The 23,458-nt window shown below is 36.1% G+C and overlaps 1 protein-coding gene across 2 annotated transcripts in view; it reads left to right on the forward strand.

The window, feature by feature from the left end:
- GPC6 (glypican 6) overlaps window positions 1-23,458 on the forward strand; it is a 1,241,421-nt gene that overhangs the window by 936,807 nt on the left and 281,156 nt on the right. The window lies entirely within an intron of this gene.

Below are 23,458 nucleotides of genomic sequence, written 5' to 3' on the forward strand. Positions count from 1 at the left end.
TCCTGCAGCCATGTTTTCTTTTACATTGGATGAGAAAAGAGTTTTCTAAATACATTTTTATTGATTTTTTTTGTTTTTGCTAAAAAAATTCATGAAACAAAATCATCACATTTTAGTATGTGTATGCTTCTCTTATTTCCCCTATTATACAGATAACTACATTTTTCAGGAGGGGTAAACAAAACTAAATCCTTAACTTTGTAGTAGCTAGACTAATTCCCTGCTCCATATTCTATCCTTCATTTCTACATATTTGACAACATCCAGGGAAAGATGCAAGAAATATTATTAGAAGAAATTTTTTTTTTCACACCTCCTAGATTTTTCCCAATTTAATACACAAATTACCTGGCAAAGTACACATGGGGCTTATTTTGACAATCTAATTTTACTTCTTATGCTCATTCCTCTGATTTCATTTGAAAGAAAATATGAACAAAATAGTGATCCCAGGTAGGAAGGTCATACATAGCCTATCATCATTTTGCTGGGTCCTTTGGTAGCAAAGATGAGAAGCCAAAAGCAAAAAGTTTTAGAATGAAAGCTCTAAAGTGATGGTGTGACAGTGAGTATCCCGAGGTCCCGTTACTGAGCCCTTAAGAAGGAAATATTTCCATGCATTTTGAATCCCAATATGCCTCTGTGTAAGTAGATGTTTTTATTTAGATATAGATCTGTGATTCACTCATATAAGAAAATCCAGGTAAGGAAACTTCTTCTATCAACCTGAAATGACTGTAGTGGTAGGTGTTTTGCCATAACAATACAATACTAAAATAAAATGACAGACCCCAAGCTAGAAAGATGGATAAAGATTATGTCATCCATCAGCTTTGCAAAAGAGGAGAGTAAGAGCTAGGAAGACAAGGTGATTTGCCCAAGTCACACAAGTAGAAAGAAACAGAGACATGATTCAAACCCAAGGCCTCAGAATCCACATATAGGGATCTTTTCTTTTTCTTTAATTAAGTAATTAATTAAGAATATTTTTCCATTGTTACATGATTCATGTTTTTTACCTCCCTTCTTCCCTCCCCGCTCCTGGAGCTGACAAGCAATTCCCATGGGTTATACATGTGCTGTTGTTCAAAACCTAATTTCATGTTATTCCTATTTGCAATGGAATAATCTTTTAAAGCCAAAATCCCCAATCATATCCCCATCAAACCATGTGACTGATTATATATTTTTCTTCTCTGTTTCTACTCCCACAGTTCTTTCTCTGAATGTGGATAGTGTTCTTTCTCATAAGTCCCTCAGAATTGTCCTGGATCATTGCATTGTTGCTAATAGAGAAGTGCATTGTGTTCAGTTGTGCCACAGTATATCAGTCTCTGTGTACAATATTCTCTTGGTTCTGCTCCTATCACTCTGCATCAATTCCTAGAGGTCATTCCCATTCACATGGAATTCCTCTAGTTCATTATTTCTTTCAGCTCAATGGTATTCCATAAAAAACAGGCACCATAATTTGTTCAGCCATTCCCCAATCAAGGGACAACTCCTCATTTTCAAATTTTTTTGCCACTATAAGAAGCACAACTATAAATATTTTTATAAGTATTTTTCCTTATTATCTCTTTGGGGTACAAGCCCAAAGTGATATTGCTGGATCAAAGGGCAAGCAATCTTTAAAAACCCTTAGTTCCAAGTTGCTTTTCAGAATGGTTTGGTCAATTTACAGCTCTACCAGCAGTGTATTAGTGTCCCAATTTTGCCACATTCCCTCCAACATTTATTATTTTCCTTTACTGTCATATTGCCCAGTATATTAGGTGTGAGGTGGTACCTCTGTGTTGTTTTGATTTGCATTTCTCTAATTATGAGAGATTTAGAATACTTTTTTCATGTGCTTATTAATAGTTTTGATTGCTTTATCTGAATTCATTTTTTGCACAATTGTCTTAGCTCCTTATAAATTTGAGAAACCTTTGTCAGGTTTTTGTTGTAAAGGGGTTTTTTCCCAATTTGTTGCATCCCTTCTAATTTTGGTTGCATTAGTTTTGTTTGTACAAAACCTTTTTAATTTAATGTAATCAAAACTATTCATTTTACATTTTATAATATTCTCTATCTCTTGCTTGGTCTTAAATTCTTTCCTTTCCCATAAATCTGACAGGTATACTATTTTACTATGTTCACTTAATTTACTTATAATCCCTCTTTTTATTTAAGTCATTTACCCATTATTAATTTATCTTGGTATAGGGTGTAAGATGTTGATCTGAACCTAATCTCTCCCATACAGTTTTCCAATTTTCCCAGCGGTTTTTGCCAAATAGTGGGTTTTGTACCCAAAGCTAAGATCTTTGGGTTTATCATACACTATCTTACTGAGGTCACTTATCCCAAGTCTATTCCACTAATCCTCCTTTCTGTCTCTTAGCCAATACCATATTGTTTTGAGGACCAGTACTTCATAATACAGTTTAAAATCTGGTAATGCTAGGCCAACATCCTTCACATTTTTTTTTCATTATTTCCCTTGATATTCTTGATCTTTTGCTCTTCAAAATGAACTTTGTTATATTTCTTTCAAATTCAGTAAAAATGTTTCTTGGTAATTTGATAGGCATGGCATTGAATAAGTAAATTAATTTGATTAGGATTGTCATTTTATTATATTAGCTCATCCTACACATAAGCAGTTACTGTTTTTCCAATTATTTAGATCTAGTTTTAATTTGTGGAAAGTGTTTTATAGTTGTGTTCATATAATTCCTGTGTTTGTCTTGGCAAATAGATTCCAAAACATTTTATATTGTCTAGTTTGATTTTAAGTGAGGTTTCTCTTTCTAACTCTTGCTGCTGAAATGTGTTGGAAATACATAGAAATGCTGATGATTTATGTGGATTTATCTTGTACCCTGCAACTTTGCTAAAGTTGTTAATTATTTCCACTAGTCTTTTAATTGATTCTCTTGGATTCTTTAAGTAGACCATCATATCATCTGCAAAGAGTGATATTTTAGTCTCCTCATTGCCAACTTTAATCCCTTCAATTTCTTTTTCTTCTCTAATTGCTTCTACTAGTTAAATAATAGAGGTGATAATGGGCGTCCTTGCTTCCCTCTTGAACTTATTGGGAAGGCTTCTAATTTATCCCCATTGCAGGTGATCCTTCCTGATGGATTTAAATATATACTTTTTATTATTTTTTAGGAAAGGTCCATCTACTCCTATACTCTCTAGTGTTTTCAATAGGAATGAGTGTTATATTTTGTCAAAGGCTTTTGTCTTCATCAATTGAGATAATTATGTGATTTTTTATGGTTTGTTTATTGATATGGTCAGTTATGTGTATGGTTTTCCTAATATTGAACCATCTTTGCATTCCTGGTATAAATCCCACCTGATCATAAATGAATAACCCTCATGAGCACTTGCTGAAGTCTTTTTGCTAGTTTTAAATTTTTTTGCATCTATGTTCATTGAGGAGATTGGTCTGTAGTTTTTTTCTCTGTTCTTGGTCTACTGGTTTTGGAATCAGTACCATATTTTTATCATAAAAGGAATTTGGTAAAACTTCCTTGCTTATTTTGTCAAAAACTGTGTATAGCATTAGGATTAGTTGTTGGGATGTTTTAAATATATGCTTCATGCTATATTGTAGACACCACTTTTCTAATTATAAAAGTTACAATATATATCCAATATAAATATTAAGTGTTTAATGATAAAATGATCCTAATACAGGGTATCATAGAAGTCCTTTAGTTGGTTTCCCCAGCTCTCTTTTTCTCTACAAAACCCTTCCCCTACTTTTATTCCCAACCCATCCTTCCAGAATATGTGTATTCTTCTTGATGGGTTTTTAGCATTGTATTAGGGGGTAAACAGTCTTTACTATAGTAATCAAATACATGAAAAACCAAGTCTATATAATTCTCTTTCATTTTCAAAATCAAGAGGTAACTGTGGCTAGTGGATAAAGGCCTCACCTGTATCCTAGTCAGGAAGGCTAATGTACAGGTCCTGCTTCTGATACAAACTAATTATGAGTTTATCAGCAAATCAATTGACCTTTCGGGATCTTTTAAGTAACTCTCTAAGAGAATATTATATTTAATTAGAAACAAATTGATGGTATGCATACACTGGAGGCATTTACATATAAGGGATTCACTTTGGTGGAATTCTAGATTTGAACAATTTTCACAAACCTAGCTGTACTGATTTTGTTCATGCAAAATATAATTTTATATAATATATAAAATATAATCAATATTTATGTAAATGATAAAAATTTATTTCTTTTTTCAGTGACAAACTCTATTCCTTTAGTGAAGAATTTTAAAAAGTCTAAAATCAGTGAAATTAAAATATTAATTCCATTTTTTCTTTCCTAAGTAAATAGTTTATAATACCAGTTTAGGCATTATATATTAAAATCATTTGCTAGATGACAGAGTGGATTGGCCCTGGTCAGGAAGACCTGAGGTCAAATTTGACATTAAGATGCTTACTAGCTGTGTGACCCTGAGCAAGTCACTTACTTATCTCTTTGTGTCTCACTTTCCACAACTGTAAAATGGAGACAACAAGAGTATCTACCTGCCCTGGTGGTTGTGAGGATCAAATGATTAAATATTTATTAGAAGCTTGACACCTGGTAAGTACTTAATAAATCCTCGTTTCCATTTCTTTGGGTACTCAAAGGATGCATCTAAGTATCATTGTAGCCAAAATCCTCAGAATCAGAGAATCAAAAAAAAAATCACCAAATGACAAGGTCTCCTTAATTTAGTGCATTAAGACTTTTCATTTTTGAAGCAGGTGCTTTCCCTTGTACCACATTTAAAAGCTGAGTAAAAGTATTCAGTTTCTCATAAGGCAAAGGGCAGCTGAAATTTTCAAAGACTTTTCTCCAAGTATCAGTTCTACAGCCGTAAATTAAGAGTATTCACTTAGTTAAGTGGCTGCATTATGTAAGGCCAAGTGATGTCATTTTCTGGTTTTGCTGAAGTCATCTGTTTTCTTCTTACTTGTAAGTGCAGTTTCAGATTTCCATTGGGTGCGTTTTCCCTCCCTTCGTGGCTTTATGTTTTCCTTAAGATGATAGTCCATTTTTCATGGTTGTATTTTTTATGTTTCACTCTTACCTGTTGTTATAATGGATGTTTTACAATTATTCTGATTGCTCAGCATTTCCTGACTGCTATAAAAATGTCAGTTGAAAAATGTTGCTTTGGAAAAAGCCCTGGATTTGGAGTCAAATGACTTTTGTTTCAATCTCAGCCTCACTACTTATTACCTTTGGATAGCTTATTTGGGTGCCAGTTTTCTCATCTACAGAGTAAGTAGGTTCAATTAGATTTTGGTTCAGACCTGTTCCAGCTCTAAGTCTTATGAATCGACAATCACCCTAAAGTGTCAGTGGTAGCATAGAAGCCATAGAAAAAAGAAAGATAAAAACCAGTATTTATATAGTGATTAAGGCTTGCAAAATGCTTTCCGAATAATAGCTCATGTCATCCTCACAACAACCCTGAGAAGTAGATGCTGCTATTATACTTATTTTGCACATGAGGGCACTGAGGCAGGCAGAGGTTGAGTGAGTTGTCCAGTGTCTGAGAGTGGATTTGAACTCAGGTCTTCCTGACTCAAGGTCCAAAGCTTGAGGTTGCCTAAAATTCAATTTGACATATCATTTGTATTCATAAATGTTTACTTAAACCATATTTCTTGTTTTTTCCTGTATTCTAAGGGAACACAAGAACCAATCCTCATGAATACAACCAAATAAAAATAATAAAAAGCTATTATCATAATAGTACATGTTGTTACGCGTTATATTATAAAGAAGAGGTACATAGGACAGCATTTCATCCTTCAATTTCCTTCATTCCCCGTCTAATCTTTTATACCATGTGTACATTCTTGATTTCAAAATTGTTTTGAAAAGCATTATCAGCAATAACTTGAGCAAAAGAACAAATGAGGAAATCATTCATTGATTATTCTTTGCAGAGCTCCAAGAATACTGTCCTTGGCCTCACAAGGCTCTTGTTCTTTTTTTTTTTTAAACCCTTATCTTCCGTCTTGGAGTCAATACTATGTATTGGCTCCAAGGCAGAAGAGTGGTAAGGGCTAGGCAATGGGGGTCAAGTGACTTGCCCAGGGTCACACAGCTGGGAAGTGTCTGAGGCCAAATTTGAACCTAGGACCTCCCATCTCTAGGGCTAGCTCTCAATCCACTGAGCTACCCAGCTGCTCCCAAGGCTCTTGTTCTAATGAAGGGAGATGACACATATGGGAGGGTCCACTTGTAAGTCAATTAGAATCTTCCTCTGTAGAGTAACAAAACAAATAGATGACTATGAAACATCTTCCATTTCATTTACAGTAGTAAAATCATATAGTTTTCTGATGTCAAAATAACTTGCACATAACTGGTACCGCCAAAGGCTGATATGACCAGAAAATGAGATGGGCTGCTATGTATCTAGTGAAAGATAGTAGATGCACAACTCGAGGACTTCACTGGTAGAAAGGAAATATTAAAAAGACCAGAGAAAGCTCACAGAACATTTGGTAGCTCGTGTATGGAAGATATACAGATAGCTGTGCATAACAATCCCCAAAGAAGCAGTCATTCAGAGAATTTCTATCTCGGCTTCTAGGTAAGAACTAGTCATACAGTGACTTAACAGATCCTAGAAGCATAGAAGCAATTTAAAGAATATTAAAGCTAATTTTATTTCTGAGTAATGAGTTTAAGCTTGGGGGGAAGAACTTCTAGCAATTGCTCAGGAGAGTACAGAGTAGGAAGAAAACTGGACTTAGGTTCAGAAGACTCGGGTTCAAATGGCTTGCTAGATATATAACCTTCGACAAATAATTTTAAATCTTTAAAATTCACTTTCATTCTGAACTTAAGAAACATCAAATAAAATTAATATTCTGTAAAAATTGTATAGGAAAAAAGGTTGTACACCTACTGCTTACTCTTGTTTTAAACCCTTACCTTCTGTCTTAGAATTAATACTGTATATTGGTTCTAAGGTGGAAGAGCAGCAAGGGCTAGGCAATGGGGGTTTAAGTAACTGCCCCAGATTCACATAGCTAGGAAGTGTCTGAGTTTAGATTTGAACCTGGACCTCCCGTTTCTAGATCTGTCTCTCAATCCACTGAGCCACCCAGCTGCCCCCTGCTTATTCTTTTAAGACTGTAATAGCTTCAACTTTTAACTTTCAGTGTTATCCTGTATGTCTGTGCTTCTTTCTAATCATGTTTGGTTCTCCTCTGTGCATTTTTAAAAGGTACCTCTTTTCTTTCTTTCTATTTATCCCAATATCTTCATCTTCCCTATAAAAAAGAAACTCTCCGTAACAAATATGTATAGTCAATCAAAATTGATACCTGCATTAACTGTGTATGAAAACTATTCTTTATATTGAGTCTATCACCTCTCTGTCTGGAGATGAGTAGTATGTTTTGTCATCAATCCTTTGAAATTATAAAAGGTCATTAAATTGATCAGAATCTTTTAGACTTTCAGTTATTTTTCCTTATAATATTGTTATGGTATAGATTGTTCTCTGGTTCTGCTTGCTTTACTTCATATAAATTCATGTAGGTCTTCCCAGGTTTTTCTAAGATTATAATCATTTCATAGGACTCAATAAAATTCTCTAAGGATAGCATGTTTTGTTTAGCACTTCCCAAATAGCCTTCCCAACCTCCTTAGTTTCCAATTCTTTGCTACTACCAAAAGGAATCGCTATATACAATTCTATACCTATCGGACCTTTTTGTTCTTTGACAGTTTGGAGAAGAGGACTAGAAATTGTGTCACTGAATCAGTATGCATACAGAGTTTAGTGACTTTGGGGCCATAGTTCCAAATTCTTTACCTGAATGACAAATACAAGTCAGAGGTTCATGAACAGTGTACAATTTCCTTATTTTTTTCTATAACCCTTCTAATAACTATCTTTTTTTGTCATCTTTGACAATTTCATAAATATGGAGCAAAATTTTAGTTGCTTTAATTTTGTTAATTTTTTTCAGTTGTTTCAGTTGATGACTCTATTTGGGATTTTGTTGGCAAAGACACAAGAGTGATTTGCCATTTTCTTCTCTGACTCATTTTTTAGAAGAGAAAATTGAGACAAGTAGTTTAGATGACTTGTCCTGGATCACACAGCTAGTGGGTTTTTCAGGCCCTATTTGAACTCCGGTCTGACTCAAGGCCTGGCACATTATCCACGGCATCATTTAGGTGCCTTTTCTGTTGGTTGTCTCTCGAACCGAGGATGACAATTGTCTTTGTGCGTTTTTGTGCACAAAGACACCTGTGCATGAAGATTTAAGTGGAAAAGTCGATGCACAGAGACAGTCCCACTCTCTCAGCGTTGGAAGCCTGGGTCCAGTGGCATGAAAAGTCATTACACCTGGAGACTTCCTCAGCTGCGTTGGATGGCCGTGTTGTCTTTTGTGCTCCATCACTCCCTAAGCACTCCACAGTGCCTTGCTGCATCGCCATCTCAGCCGTTGAACCTTCTTGTTGGTTTCTTCCGCCTGTTCCACCGAAGCAGTCTTCACATGCTGGGTGAGCAAAGCCCTGGTTCACCAGGGGTCAACGACGACCCGATGGCTACCCTCACAAGGTTTAGCCGGCCTGTCGAAGCCATTGCCCGGGGTGTGGCCGCTGCCGCATGCTAGCAGCTACTAGGAGCCACAAGTGAGAGCTGGGTGTTAGGTGAGGGTCAGTGGCAAATCATTTAATCTTTTAGTATCTTAGTTCTTTATCAGTGAAAGGAGGTAATTGTACTAGATGATTTTCAGAAACTATTTCTTCTCTAACAATCAGTAATGGAAATTTTCATTTCATTGCCTATTGCTTCAAGTGGACCTGAGACTTTGAACCTGTCTTTTGTGATTCAAGTCTATTTGTTGAAATATTATCAATTAGAAAATGTTTACGCAAGATAAGTAATAGAAATCACTGGTTTTTCTTATCATTTTTATAAATCATTTGTAATCACACACAAGGTAAAGTTTGAGATCAATGATGTTTCATTAAATTTTGTCTTCAGAATTCTATAATTAATTCATCTTTTTATCAGATACACAAGAGACTCGGTATCAAAGTAGCTCCATGAGCTTCTTTGTCTCAATTCTGCAGCAGAAAAGTGATTTAAAACTGAAGAGAGATTGCTAAGAGCTCTGACTTGGAGTCTAAAAACCTGGCTTGGAATCTTGATTTTTCCAGGACCATCTAATTTTGTGACCTTGGGAAAAATCAGTTAAATTAGGGGAGCTTCAGTTTCAAACAGTCAACAAATAAGCCAGGCGCTGTACTGGGCTCTGGTGATACAAGACAAAAATGAGTCTCCATCCTCAAGGAAAAACTTATACTTGTATGTAAATATAAAATATATGTAAAGTAAATACCAGGTAATTGGGGTATAGGGGAGATAATAGCATTATGTTGTAGTTATCAAAAATAATATCAATGAGATACAAAGTGGCCTTCTAGAGAACAATGTACTCTCCCCCCCCCTTACTTTCTATCTTAGAATTGATATTAAGTATTCATACCAAGGCAGAAAATGGCACAGGTTAGGCAATTAAGGTTAAGTGACTTTCCCAAGATCACGCTGTTAGAAGTATCTCAGGTCACATTTGAACCCTGGACCTCTGGTCTCTAGATCTGGATTGCTCTCCACTGGGTTGCCTAGATACTCCTATCGTACTCTTCTTCTGGGTAATCTAAATTGTTTGGTTTTTGTTGTGGGGAGGGGAAGCCACATATTTACTAGTGTACCAAGTACAAGTCATCTGAATGAGTGAATATATTACTTTCACATCCTATTTCCTTAGCATTTCATAAAATGTTTCCCAGGTTTGGTGTGTCTCAGAGGCCAAACAATATTTTGGCGATTCATTTCCATAGCAATTTCAATAGCATTGTTTTTGTAAAACATTCCTTGGCTTCTATTAGTTGTACAGCCTATAATTAAGTTTCCCCACTAGAACTAGGTTATGTGTGGGAAAGCATATAAATTAGAGGTTAAGGCTAGATATAAATTCAGGAAATTTAAGTGTCAAAGATACTGACAATAGTGATTACATAGAAGGCAGAATAAATACCGATATTATAGCTTACAATTTATGTTTGGCAAAGGGCGTTTATAGTTATGTGCTTTTTTGTGAGAGAAAGAAAAAAATCTTTCGTGTTGGCTTCCAATTTTCTGTTGTTAGTATTTTTCCCCTAAAGTTGTATCTATCAAAAAATTCGCAACCACTAGCTGCCTTAGAAAATATTTCTCAGAAGTATCCTTTCAACTTTCTTGGCTTCCTCTTCTCCAAAATATGGGAGTTATCTAAATGTCTCTAAGTACCCATCTATATAGGTTAGATTTTTGTGGTCCATTTTCAGAAAACAAAGTTAGTCTTTCTTTTCTTTGTCCAGACTTTGGGTTTTATTGGTATAGAGAACTCCTGGGTCAGGAAACTTTCTCAATGAATGGACGGTTAGTCTTGGAGAGTGGTCATGGCCATGGCAAGGTTAAGTGATTTATCCAGGATGACACAGCCAGGCTGTGTCAGAGGCAGGAATTGAACCTAGCCCTTCTTGACTCTAAGCCCCACTATACCATACTACTACTTAAAAAATATAATTTCAGTGAAGTTTGGCAAAAAGGGCCATCCATTGTCAGACTCTACATCCCTATTTTAGGCATACGTTAAAGGGAGTGCCAAAAGTCTTTGTATAGTTTTTGACTATTTTTTTAAAAATACCTTAAAGGGGGAAGCTGGGTAGCTCAGTGTGTTGAGAGCTAGGCCTAGAGACGGGAGGTCCTAGGTTCAAATCTGACCTTAGACACTTCCTAGCTGTGTGACCCTGGGCAAGTCACTTGACCCCCATTGCCTAGCCTTTACCATTCTTCTGCCTTGGAGCCAATACATAGTATTGACTCCAAGATGGAAGGTAAGGGTTTAAAAAAAATACCTTAAAACTGCACTACAACTTTTGGGAACCCTATATCAAGTTCTCTTCAATTCAAAATCTAATTCAAAAATCCTATAAGTTATATGATTCACAATATTAAGTAACAGGATTGATTCAGTGTGTGGTACTTTAGAGTCATGGATTATAGGTCACATGATTAAAATGAAATAGAGAAGAATCTACATCCTTATTCTTATTTTCAAATAGGGAAAGCAAGGTAAGAATGTGATGTGTTGATATAATCAGGTAGCAAACTCAGACAGAAAACTTAAATTTTAAGACTACTTCTCTCTCACCCAAAAGTCACCAATAAAATCATTTTAACACAAAGAAGAAGGAGATATTTTTTTCTGGTAAACAATAATAACAATAATAGCTAGCATTTAGATAGGGCTTTAATTTTTGCAAAGTACCTTACATTTTTTTCTCTCAACATTTCATTTTATTCTCTCAACAATGCTGGGAGATGGCTATTATTATTAACCCCATTTTACAGATGAGAAAGCTGAGGATATCCTTGATTAAGTGATTTGCCTACAGCCATGTGGCTAAAAAGTATTGGAAACTGAATCTGAACTCCAATCTTGCTGACTCCAGATCCAGAGTCTAATATGAATACTTTCATGTTGCAACAAAATTTCTATTCCATATATTTTAAGGCAGCATCTAAGTGTAAGATTATTATTTGCAACATGCCCTGAAATATCTCGAGAGTACAGTGGCATGCTGATTTTTTGCCCTTTAAGATAAAAGGCTAAATTTTGCCTTTTAACATGAAATATTAATTCATTTTAAATTCAATTTAATTTCATTCAACAAGCATTTATTAAAGACCTACAGAATGCCAAGCAAGCACTAATCATAATGATTCACATTTACTGTGTAAACTCAAAACAGCCCTATGAGAATGGTAGTGCAAATATTATTATCCCTAGGTGACAAATGAAGAAACTGATTCAGAGGCATCAACCAAGACTCCTTTTTTTCCCTATTGCAGTGGTACATATTTTAAGCATCAGATTGTACATTATCGAAAAGGTTCTATTAAACTATTATTGTGATTAAATTAGTGATTATAGCCCCCTTTGTTGACTCCTCCAGAGTCAGAGTCAGAGATGAGATTTGAATGCAAGCCCTCTGATTTGAAATCAAACACTGCTTTCTCATGAACCCTACTGGAATTACAGAAGAAGTGAATGCAACTCTGGTCAAATTACTGCTAGAACTGTGGATACAAAGCAGTATTTCATGAGTGACTCTACATAGTACTTTCGCATGTTGTTTCCATAACTTAGGAACTGAGAAGTGATCTCGAAATAATCTGTTTATTGTTTGCAGCTCATAGTTTAATGTGATGGAACAACACTGTGTTGATTAAGTAGACATGAACCTCCTTAGTTATAGGAAATTATAGCCAGAATTAATGAATTTCAAATTGTTAGCCAATCCAGTTCCCATAAATATTGTGGAGAAAGAAGTAGCAGGCCTATCTACACAAATTTTCAAGGCAAAATTATCCTGTGACTAGAAAAAGATTTAGAGCACAATTATGGCTTCTAAAATATAAGTACTTAAGAAGAAACTTACCATATGTTTAAAATTATCTGTGACTGCATTTATGATCTGTGATAAGTATATATTTTCTGGAATGCAACTTTAAAGGTTTTCTGTTTTATTTTTATGGCATTATTGTGCAGTTCACCTCTAGCAATTTATAATAGGGCTTTAAAAATTCAAAAAATAAAGTAAAGATTTTTATTCTACAACTGTGAGTAGTAATTTCACTTTACATAAAATGCTAACTCATGCCGGTGAAAACACAAATAATTTTAAATGACAGATTTCATAAACCAGATTCTGGGAACATTTTGTGAATGCAGCTCTGTAATGCCTAATGCAAATGCTTATTCAGGTTTTAATGTTGATTCACATAATTAAAGTAGGAATGACAGTAACATAGTAACTCTGGTGAGAGACTTGGAGATCTCTCAGTGAAATGATAAGAAAATTTCTTAGGGTTCTAAAGGTCCTTTTTAAAATATCTTAAGCTCAAATCAAATGGAGAATCAAAATGAAATACTAGAAAACATACTAGATTTAAGTCAGAAGGTATACATTTTAAGCCCCAACGCTCCCACTGACTATTAGTATGACTAGGCAAATCTCTTACCTTCTCAGAGTCAGTTATTTCATCTGGAAAATGGGAACCTTAATGTTTATACCACTTAACCTTGCAAAGCACTTTGTAAACTCTTTTCAATGTTATATTAACACACAATCTCATTATTGTTGAGTCATGATGCAAAATGTGATAGCACTCAATCAGCAAATATTTATTAAGTATTTACTTTGTGTTGTGAACCATCTACTGGGAATACAAAGAAAAGCAAAAAAAAAAATAGTCCCTACCATCAAAGAACTTAATCTTTTTTTTTTCTTTTTGCCTTTTAGTCTTCACTAATTTTACTTTTTTCATTCTCTCAATCTCCAATTCTTCTTAACAGTTGATATAGATAGGTTTGGCCAAGCAAAACAAATTTTCACATTGAGCATATTTAAAACAAAACAAAAGCTATTTCTCAATCTGTATTCTGAATTGATCCTTTCTCTAACAGGGTCGGTGGCATGAAATAACATGAATTTTCTGGAATTGTAATTAGTCAGTATCTTGCTCAGGGTTCATATATCTTTAGAGTTGCTTGTCCTTATAAAATTGTTGTTACAGTATAAATTCTTCTACTGGTTCTGTTCACTTCATTTTGCATCACTTCATGTAAGTCTTCTCAAGTTTCTCTGAAATGATCTCCTTCCTTATTTCTTACAGCACAATAGTTTTCCATCAGATTCATACACCATAACTTGTCTGGCACTTCTCCAGTTGATGGGTACTTCCTCAGTTTCCAATTCTTTGTCACTATAAAAAGAGTTACCATTAATATGTTTGCATATATTTGGATGGATCTTATATTTTAATGGCAGGGAAAAACTTATACATAAAGTTCTATAAAAGATACAATAAAGTAAATGGAACATAATTTTAGAGGGAAGGTAACTGTAGCATCTTGGGCAGTGGGACAAGGAAATGTTGAAAATGTTGGTGAAAGTAAGGAGGATTTGGGAGAAAAGCTGTATTAGGAACCCCATAGCCATGCTACTGCACCAGTGTTGTAAAGCCACCCTAAAAGAGCCAGAAAAGAATGGGAAAGAAAGTGATTGACAGTATTTCAACATAGAATAGGAGAGGAAGAGACCTCACTCCTCAATGGAAAAATCAGTGGCAGAGTTATAACTAATGTGGTCTGACCAAGAACTTTCTGACTTAAAAAGAAAATATATATATGTATATGTGTATATATGTATATACAACTTTTACATAATTAAATCCAAAATGTAATTTAAATGCACAGATTATCCTAAAGATGGTTCCACCTTTGAATTAGTGTCTACCATGTTCAGGATTGAATGAATCATTGAAGAAATAAAACATTTATTAAGTGCTTACTATGTGCAAAGCACTATGCTACTGCTGGAGATAGGAATTCAAAAGTAAAGCAGTCTCTGCTCAAGAGCTCATATTCTAATGGGGGAGACTACACATATGGAAGGTTTCAGTCTCAAGTCAGATGGAAAGGTCCCATGGTTCCTAGGGTACAGTAGCAAAGCAGATGGTAATGTATCTAATTTAATTTCCACTGATAAATATCACTCTCACTCAGGCACTGATGACACCTAAATGTTATAAACTGGATGAAGCATCACAGAAAGAGCATTCATCAAGGGCAGGTGACTTAATTCCAAGACCCAAGTCTCTATTAACTATATAACTGTAAGCATGTTATTAAACCTTTTTACGCATTCATTTCCTCATCTATAAAATGAATAAGGTGGACTAGTTGATTGCCAAGGTCACTTGCAGCTATAACTTTATATTTTAAGCTTTAGTGCAAGAGTTCAAAATATGTCATCCAGGACATGTAGGATTAGAACAGGGGTGGGTGGGCAGGTGATGTTGCAAGAGTGTGGCACAATGGAGTCTCAGCTCAAGAGTTTTCTAACACCCATAGTCATATGTAAAATGTGAGCCCAGTTTCCTATTATGTCATGGGAAAGCATTCCCATTGGCTCTTCCCCAAGAATATGTGTGATGTTAAAATATGCAGAAGAATCCCACTTGAGTAAGAACCTCTCCTCCTCCCCAAAGGATTGATGGAATCCCATGGATCAGAGTCAAACAGGATTGAAAGCCTTGGATAGTTTGCCACAGAGCCATAAATAAAATGAAGCAATGGAGACTTTGTCTTCTCCAGGAATTAAGAAGATCAGGGGTTAATCAGTGACCGTTCTTCAGGGGCATGTTCTGGACTTACCTTGGAGATAAGCTACCCACTGTCCCAACAGTAGTAGTCCATAGAATCATAGATTTAGAGCTGGAAGGGGTATTAAACTCACAAAACTCAACACCCTCATTTTACAGATAAAGAATTGGGGCCCTCAAATGCTGTTATTATGATAAACCACCTAGTCACATAGTGAGTGGCTGAGACAGCTTTTAAACCCAAGTATTTCTGACATTAAAGCCAATATACTATTCACTATACCACACTGTTATCTAGAGAAAGTTCTCTTTTTATATTGTACTCCTCTGCCTGGAAATCTGCATCACGCCTTTCACTTGGTGTATTCCTGTCATTTCTCCTACTCAGAGAGGGAGATTCTAGGGTCTCTCTCTTCCCCACCAGAGAACAGTTTCCTAGAGTTTCTATCTCCCCCCCATTTTGGGGGGGCCTTCCTGAGATCAGATTTCTAGCTCTTATTATTCTAAATATTTATCAGGTCTTTCCACCCTGCTAACCCCCCACATAACATCCAGCATCCAACAATATTATCAACTACTTTTTCTTCAAGCCAGAAGCAACTAAAGAAGACATACATGCCCATTTAGAATGGTGTGAATTGAGGAATATCAAATAACATTACAAATACCCAATTCTGTACCTTTTTCTAGGCAGCTAGGGAGCACAGTGGATAGAGCAACAGACATAGAGTCAGGAAGACCTGAGTTCAAATTTGACCTCAGACACATATTAACTGTGTGTCCTTAGGCAAGTCACTTAACCCTGTTTGCCTCAGTTTCCTCTTCTATAAGATGAACTGGAAAATGAAATGGCAAAGCACTCTAGTATCTTTGCCAAAAAAACAAACAAACCTCAAGTGGGGTCATGAAGAGTCAGATATGACTGACCTGACTGAATAAGAAAAATGCCCTTTCTTCAGCTGTCCATGAAATTGCACTCTCTTCCTTTCAAGATAGTCAACAAAAACGAGTCTACCTTGTGGAAAATTGGTATTAAAAGTATGTATAGAGTTGTAGATTTACAGCTCACTGGAACCTTGGGTCAGGTCATAGGATCATAATGTCCTGAATTCAGAGCTGGTAAGAATCTTTAAAAATTACCTAATCCAACCCCCTCGTTTTGAAGATAAGGAAACTGAGGTCAGATAATTTCCCCAAAGTTACTCAGGTAGTAAATGTCAGAGTCAGGATTAAAACCCAGATCCTGAGACTTCAAGTAGAACACCTTTGGCACTGTGCCACATTATTATCTAAGAAAGAAAATTATTTAAACCTCTCCCTTTGGAACACTAAAATCAGAAGGGATTTAATAGCTTTCCTCGAGTATCAGAAAACCTGTCATTTGGAAGAAGGATTAGGTATATTTTAATTGTCCCTTAGAGATTTTATAGATAAAAAAAGGTAGGCTCATGGAAGTTTATGACTTGCCCCAAACCACAGAGGTAATAAGAAGACCCAGCGTTTGAACTAAGACCTTTTAACTACAAAGCCATTGTTCTTTCCACTGCACTATCCTGTAAGGTATCTTGTTTTTAGTAGTCTTCAGTCAGAGGCTATATAACCACTTGTAAGAATGTTGCAGAGAAAGCTCCTTTTTAATATGGGTTGGATGAGATGTCCTCTCAGGGCCCTTCCAACTCCGAAATTCCAAGTTCAATTTGTTTATGCAGTTAGCTAGTCATCACTTTATCAGATGTTGAAAAATGGCAACGTTTTTATTACACATCCTGTGGCCGGCTATTCCGCCGCTATTCAGCCCTTCCCATGAATGTATTTCCAGAAGTGGTAAGCCAATGCCTGGGAGTTGCTCTTAGAATTCCTGACTTTTATGAATAGGCAGCAGCATATCCAAAATTAAGGATGGGCCCACTGGAATCCCCCCAAACACACAATACACTCCACAACCATTAAAGATTTCCTGGTATTTCCATTCCATTTTTTCTTGGTGTCTCTCCTGATTTTAATGTTCTTTTAAGATTCTTTCAGAAGATATTGTCAAACCAAAGACATTTTATTCTATTTCTCATCATACCATTCAGCCACATGCATAGCACTGCTTACTCCTCCAATGACTTATGAGACAAATGTAGGAAAGGGTCTAATAGTCTTTTCCTTTCCTTATATGTACAGAAGCAAAGGAAGACCTCGTGTACTCTGATATTCTATGGCAAAAAGGATGGAAATCGAAGTGATTTTGAGAGCCAGTCCAGGAAATCAAAGCTGTAAGAAAAATATAGGAATGTAGAAACATGCCACTTAAGTGATTCATTCAGCTTTCATTTGAATACCATTACTATTCATGCTTTAAGAATTTCAGAGACCGTCATAAAGTTAGACAGATATTCGTTTCAGTCTTTTTTCTCCCCTTGCCACAAAATACCAGCTAATGCTAGCAGGAATCATAAAGTAAAAATTTCCAGATATTTCAGCCTTATCATGAGACTTAAAATGCATTTTTCTATAATAATAAATATCATCTTATCAGAATCTCACAATTCTGTGAATTATGAGATATCATCATCCCCATTTCACATTGAAAGAAACTAAGACAGACAGAAGTTAAGTGACTTGCCCAAAGTCACACAGGTAGGAGTTCAGATTTTGGCTCCAGGTTTAATACTCTATGCACCATTTCCCATTTCCCCCTCATTAGGAATGACAAACATGTATATAGGTGATCTAAAATCATAGTATATATAAAATATTTTGCATTTCTACTGAGTATATACTGTCTATAAAACTTTGAGATAGTTCCTCTGGGTCACAGTTTAATAAGAAAATTAATAGTCATTAATAATAACTGCCCATCTCACAGACATATTAGAAATCTTAACATGATATATAAATGTGAGTTACTAACAATGAGACAAAAAATGTTCGATCTTCATGGTCAGGAAATAAGGAACCTTTTTTCTAGCCTAAAAGCCAAATTTCAGAGGGAACAGAAACACTGGACACCAACAGATTTAAATAATGTTCTCCATTCTAGATCTTAGACCAACTAGCTAAACCAGGTATGCATAATTAAGACACAAAAGCAATCTTTTTTTCTGAGAGCCACAGTAAGAAACTAGTTATTAGGCCATTCATCATCAGCTGAAAACCACATTCCTATAGAAAATGCCAAAGTATATACTACACAATTAGTAACAACGATGTAGCTGGCATAGCTCCCCACACACTCTAAAGCAGCTGTTAAATTCATCCAGCTCCCAATATTTCTGAAAACAATCCAGGGTTGTTGAGGATTTTTTTACACAATGATAAATTAGAAAGAGTCCAATGCTGATCAACATTTTTAAATGATTTCTTAAATAGATCTGTCGACTGTGAAAATAAGGAAGAGCCTTAAAGATCATCAAGCTCTTACCAATCACTATAAAAACATACTTCTGGACTTAACAAAGACCCAAGTTCATATCTTTAGGTCTTTGCAATAGTTAATATTCTGTGGCTTATGCCCTTACTCAAGGTTTCCCTTAGGAACATCTGTATCTGACTAATATCTAGCTCTCAATGACCTTGCAAGCATCAAGATAACAAGTTTGGTATAAAGAACAAATTTAATAGATTTGAGAAAAAAGAATGAGATCATACTTGAATCCATAGGCAGTTAGGAAAATTCTTCCATTTGGTCACCCCAACTTCTTCCCAGAGACCTCTTCAAATTTGTAACAGGACCCTGGAGTTGAGCCCCTGCCAAGCTGGGAAATGACTTGGGATCAAAAGGAAATCATTCAGAATCATTACTGCTCTCAGCCTTGCATCTCTGTAACCCACTTGATTCACAATATCCTTGAAGGACAAGGGTCAGGTTTGTTCATCCACATTCATTGAAGTTAAGTGCTACACGACACTTTGGTTCCAGATCCACCTTTATTCCTTTGCTGCTATACCAATCTCTCCTTCCCTTTTGTTGACTGATGGGTCACCTCAAGGTTTTCTAGCTCCATGTTGAACATGGGCCACATCTGGCCCAAGCACAAATGGTGTCACCAAATCTTCCACTTGGTTGAAATCTAGAGGCTCTGTTGTTCTCTTATATTGTTACTACTACCAACTGTGCCCCCATAGTTGGCATTTATTTTCCATTGTAACTCACACAAAACTGCCTCAGCAATTGTAAGAGATCTTTTAGGGTGAGCCAGCCTATGGCCAACCTACTTTGTTCTTTTGTTATTGAAGCCAGGAACCCCAACACTCAAGCTATTGTGCAAACCTTTATCAACTTGCCTAGACCAAGTGCTGGTCCTCTCTCCTCCCTCTTAGCTGAGGCTGGATGATGAGATTCCACCGAGCCATTCCCTAACTCAGAACTCCACGGCCACTGCTAAAACCCTGCCATGGTATTGGAGGTTTTAGACCTCTCCATATGACTCAGTTGTTCTCACTTTAGAGATGAAGAAACCAAGGCTCAGAGGGGAGAGTATAGTTGTGTGCCTGTATCCACAGATTCGGGGGACTACTTGTTCATTTATCCCTGGTTAACCATCAGGCATGTGGGGAGAGATGAAAGAAATTGGAAAATTTCAGAAAATTTTCAAAAATTAAGGATTCATGGAAGTTTTAACCACAGGCCAAGAGAGTATGCTAGCTTGATGAAGTCTGCCATCCCAGAACATGACTCATCTCCCCTTGTTCCTGTTCCCACGCTCCCCGGTGAAACTCACTTCCACTCAGCCTCAGCTGCTCTCACTCTTCACATTCATTGTGGCATTATCACAGTGCCTTTATTTAAGAAAGTTCTTATTTCCTGTAACAATGGCCCTAAAATGCAAGAGTAGTGATGCTGGTAGTACTCTTGTGCCTCTATATCTCCTGATTCAGTAATCCACTGATTCATGGTGTCTGCTTATATTTGTGATTTCAGCCATCCATAGCAGGTCTCAGATATATCCCCCATGGATACAAAAGCTCACACCAAATGACTTGCCCAAGAACACAAGGATTATTTTTTTGGTTGTAAGGATAGATAGATAGATAGATAGATAGATAGATAGATAGATAGATAGATAGATGGATGGAGAGAGATGGATGGATAGATAGATAGATAGATAGATAGATAGATAGATAGATAGATAGATAGATAGATAGATGGATGAAGAGAGAGATGGATGGATGGGTGGATAGATAGATAGATAGATAGATAGATAGATAGATAGATAGATAGATAGATAGATAGATAGATATTTTTTTAAACTCTTACCTTCCACCTTGGAGCCAATACTGTGTATTGGCTCCAAGGTAGAAGAGTGGTAAGGGCTAGGCAATGGGGGTCAACTGACTTGCCCAGAGTCACACAGCTAGGAAGTGTCTTAGGTGAAATTTGAACCCAGGACCTCCCATCTCTGGGCCTGGCTGAGCTACCCAACTGCCCCCTTTAAGTATATTTTAAAAGAAATTTACATCTCTAGGCAGAATGATTGGGTAGTATTGAACTTAGAATTAGGAAACCAGAATTTACATTCTGACTGAAATATTAACTGTGTAGCAGTGGAAAAGTCATTTAGCATCTTCAATCTATTTTTCCTAAAGAATTAAATGAGGGAATTGGATTAGATGATCTCGAAGATTCCTAGAAGGTCTCAATCCAATAAACTGTTCAATGCCCAGTGTGTTGCCTCCCTCTCAACTCCTGTTTAAAGATGGGCAAGTGGTGTTGCAAAAGGAATTAGAGTGACTTAGAATTATGAAAGGTCTTCTCCAAATTCACAGACCCCTCTAGTGCCTCTGAGCCACAAGTAGAACTCAAGGCTCCTGACTCCTTTTTCAATGTTATTCTTGTCGGTTATGTTACACTGCTTATTATTCCCACTAGTTCAATTCAATTCAGTTCATCTAGGATTTATTAAGCATGATATGGGTTTATGGTACAGAGGAAAGAATGCTGTGTTAGGAGTTGAGCAACTTGGCTTTTTTTCTGTCTTTGTTACCTTGGACAAGTCATGTAGCTTCCCTGTCCTGAAAACTCCTCACCTGTAAAACAAGGTTCAATGCAGTAGAGGGCCTTTGAAACCCCTTCCAACTCTGAAGCTCTGATCCTGTATATGGCAGACATTGTCTTAAAGACTCTAACACTTTTTTGGTGCTTGTTCTTGCTAAGCAAATCCTTTACATTTCCCCTATATCTCCATAGTTTTTCTAACTGCCCTAAAATTTAGTTGTCCCAGTAGAATCTGGTCTCTTGTGCTCACCTCAGTTTGGGGAGTTAATATGTCTCATTTATTCTAAAGAATTCTATGCACTCCTAAGCATGCCCATTAGTTTTACAAATGTACTACATTATTCATAAATGAGATGTCCTCTTAATATAGCTGGTAACGTATTGGTGTTTTTTATTGAGCCATTTATAATAAAATTATGGAAAGTTAAATAACCTTTAGAGAAAAACATGTATTTATCATTTTAGCAAAGCAATAACTGCTGCCTTCTCCTCTTCACTTGAACTGTAACATAGGGGCCATTTTTGTTCAAGAATTCATATCCCCCAAAATAATTTCTAAGCTGCCATTTAGGGAATTCCTCTCATCTTTGTGGTCTACTTTCTTTTCTTCCAAAAGTACATGAAGGCTTTGCCCATATGGTTCACTCAAAATTTTTCATAATCTAAAAAAAGGCTCTTTTCATTGAAAAAACTTTATCCTAATATTTTGTTTCTTTCCATATGCTCCCAATTACATATTGAGTAAAAAGCCGATAAACCACATGCTCATTGTCACTTTTCAACAGAGACACTGACACTGAAAAATGGGACTTAGAAGTCCTTCCCTGATTTCCAACAGTTTTCCTAAAAGTGATTGGCACAGACTTCAATGTCTAATGATAGTCAAGGCAATTACATAGCTCTCTGGAAAATGGAAGGCTTTGGAGTATTATTCTAACCAGGGGAATTATGTTCTTGCTAGCATGAAACATTCATTGGTAATGAAAATTCTTCAATGGGGTACTTGAAATTACATTGTGAGTCAACCTCATTTAACACAAGTTTGAGGCTCACAAATTTGCACTGACACATTCAATTAAATATCTTTGGAACTTGGCTTACACATTGAATGATTCCATTGTTTACTTGAATCAGGCTCCATATTAAAGAAAAGAACCATGCATAGTAGAAAGAGCTAGAGACTTGGAATCAAGAGGATGCAGTTTTGAATCCTAGCTCTGTCATTTACTGCTTGTGTGGCCTCGGACAAGTCATTTCATCCCTTTAGACTACATTATTAGTTATAACAGGTTCACCAGGTAGTTTTACATACACATCAAATTTCTGTCAGAAAAGATCATCCTTCAGTGAGATGAGTAAACATCTACACCCATGTGACTGGGAAGACAAAGGAAATTCAGGACAGAGAGAAGAACTGGCCATTTCTCTCTCTTCTTGTTCTCTCTCTTCCTTTTTCCCTATAATCTATTTCTTCTCCTCATCTCCTCTTCCTCCTTTTTCTTCTCTCATTTCTCTCAATTTACCCCTATTCTTCCTTCTTCTCATCTTTTCATTTCTCCCTCTATAACCTGTTTTTGAACTATCAGATTATTGCTCACTTCATAGAAGAGGATTTCCTTTTGTTTGTACTAAATTTATTTCCTTTAACTCACTAGTATTGAGGATTTGGGGAAACACCAAAAAAAAAAGAAGAAGGAAAATGTTAATGTAGCTATCATATAAACTATTCCTGATTTCAAAGAATTCATTAATCTCCCCCTTCAAAATTTTTTTCTTAAAAACCTAAATCCCAAGTTTAAGTTATCCCCATGTGGAAGCCCTTTTCACTCTTTGAATCATCTTAATTGCTCTTACCAAGACATTTTCTAGCTCTGTCATATCTTAACTGAGGTAAGATGGCAATAAGTATGTCCTGTATTCCAGAAAGAAGATACACCATGATTTTGAACAAAGGTTAGCTAATGTTTTCTATTTTGTTTCATGTCCTCATTTCAATGATACTCAATATTTTGTTGGGTGTTTTTCTGTCCAGGAGACCAGCCATTGAACAGATTAATATCTCAGGAGGTAGTTTACGTCAAGATTCATTTCCTGAGTTGGCACTGGTACCTCAGAACCCATCTTCTTATTAGTAGAATTGAGATAATTTTTCACAGTGAAGCTTCTCTGACTTTGCTGCCCACTTCCATACCCTTGTGAG

Source organism: Monodelphis domestica, chromosome 8 (genome assembly GCF_027887165.1).
Source record: "Monodelphis domestica isolate mMonDom1 chromosome 8, mMonDom1.pri, whole genome shotgun sequence".
NCBI classification, from domain to species: Eukaryota; Metazoa; Chordata; class Mammalia; order Didelphimorphia; family Didelphidae; genus Monodelphis; species Monodelphis domestica.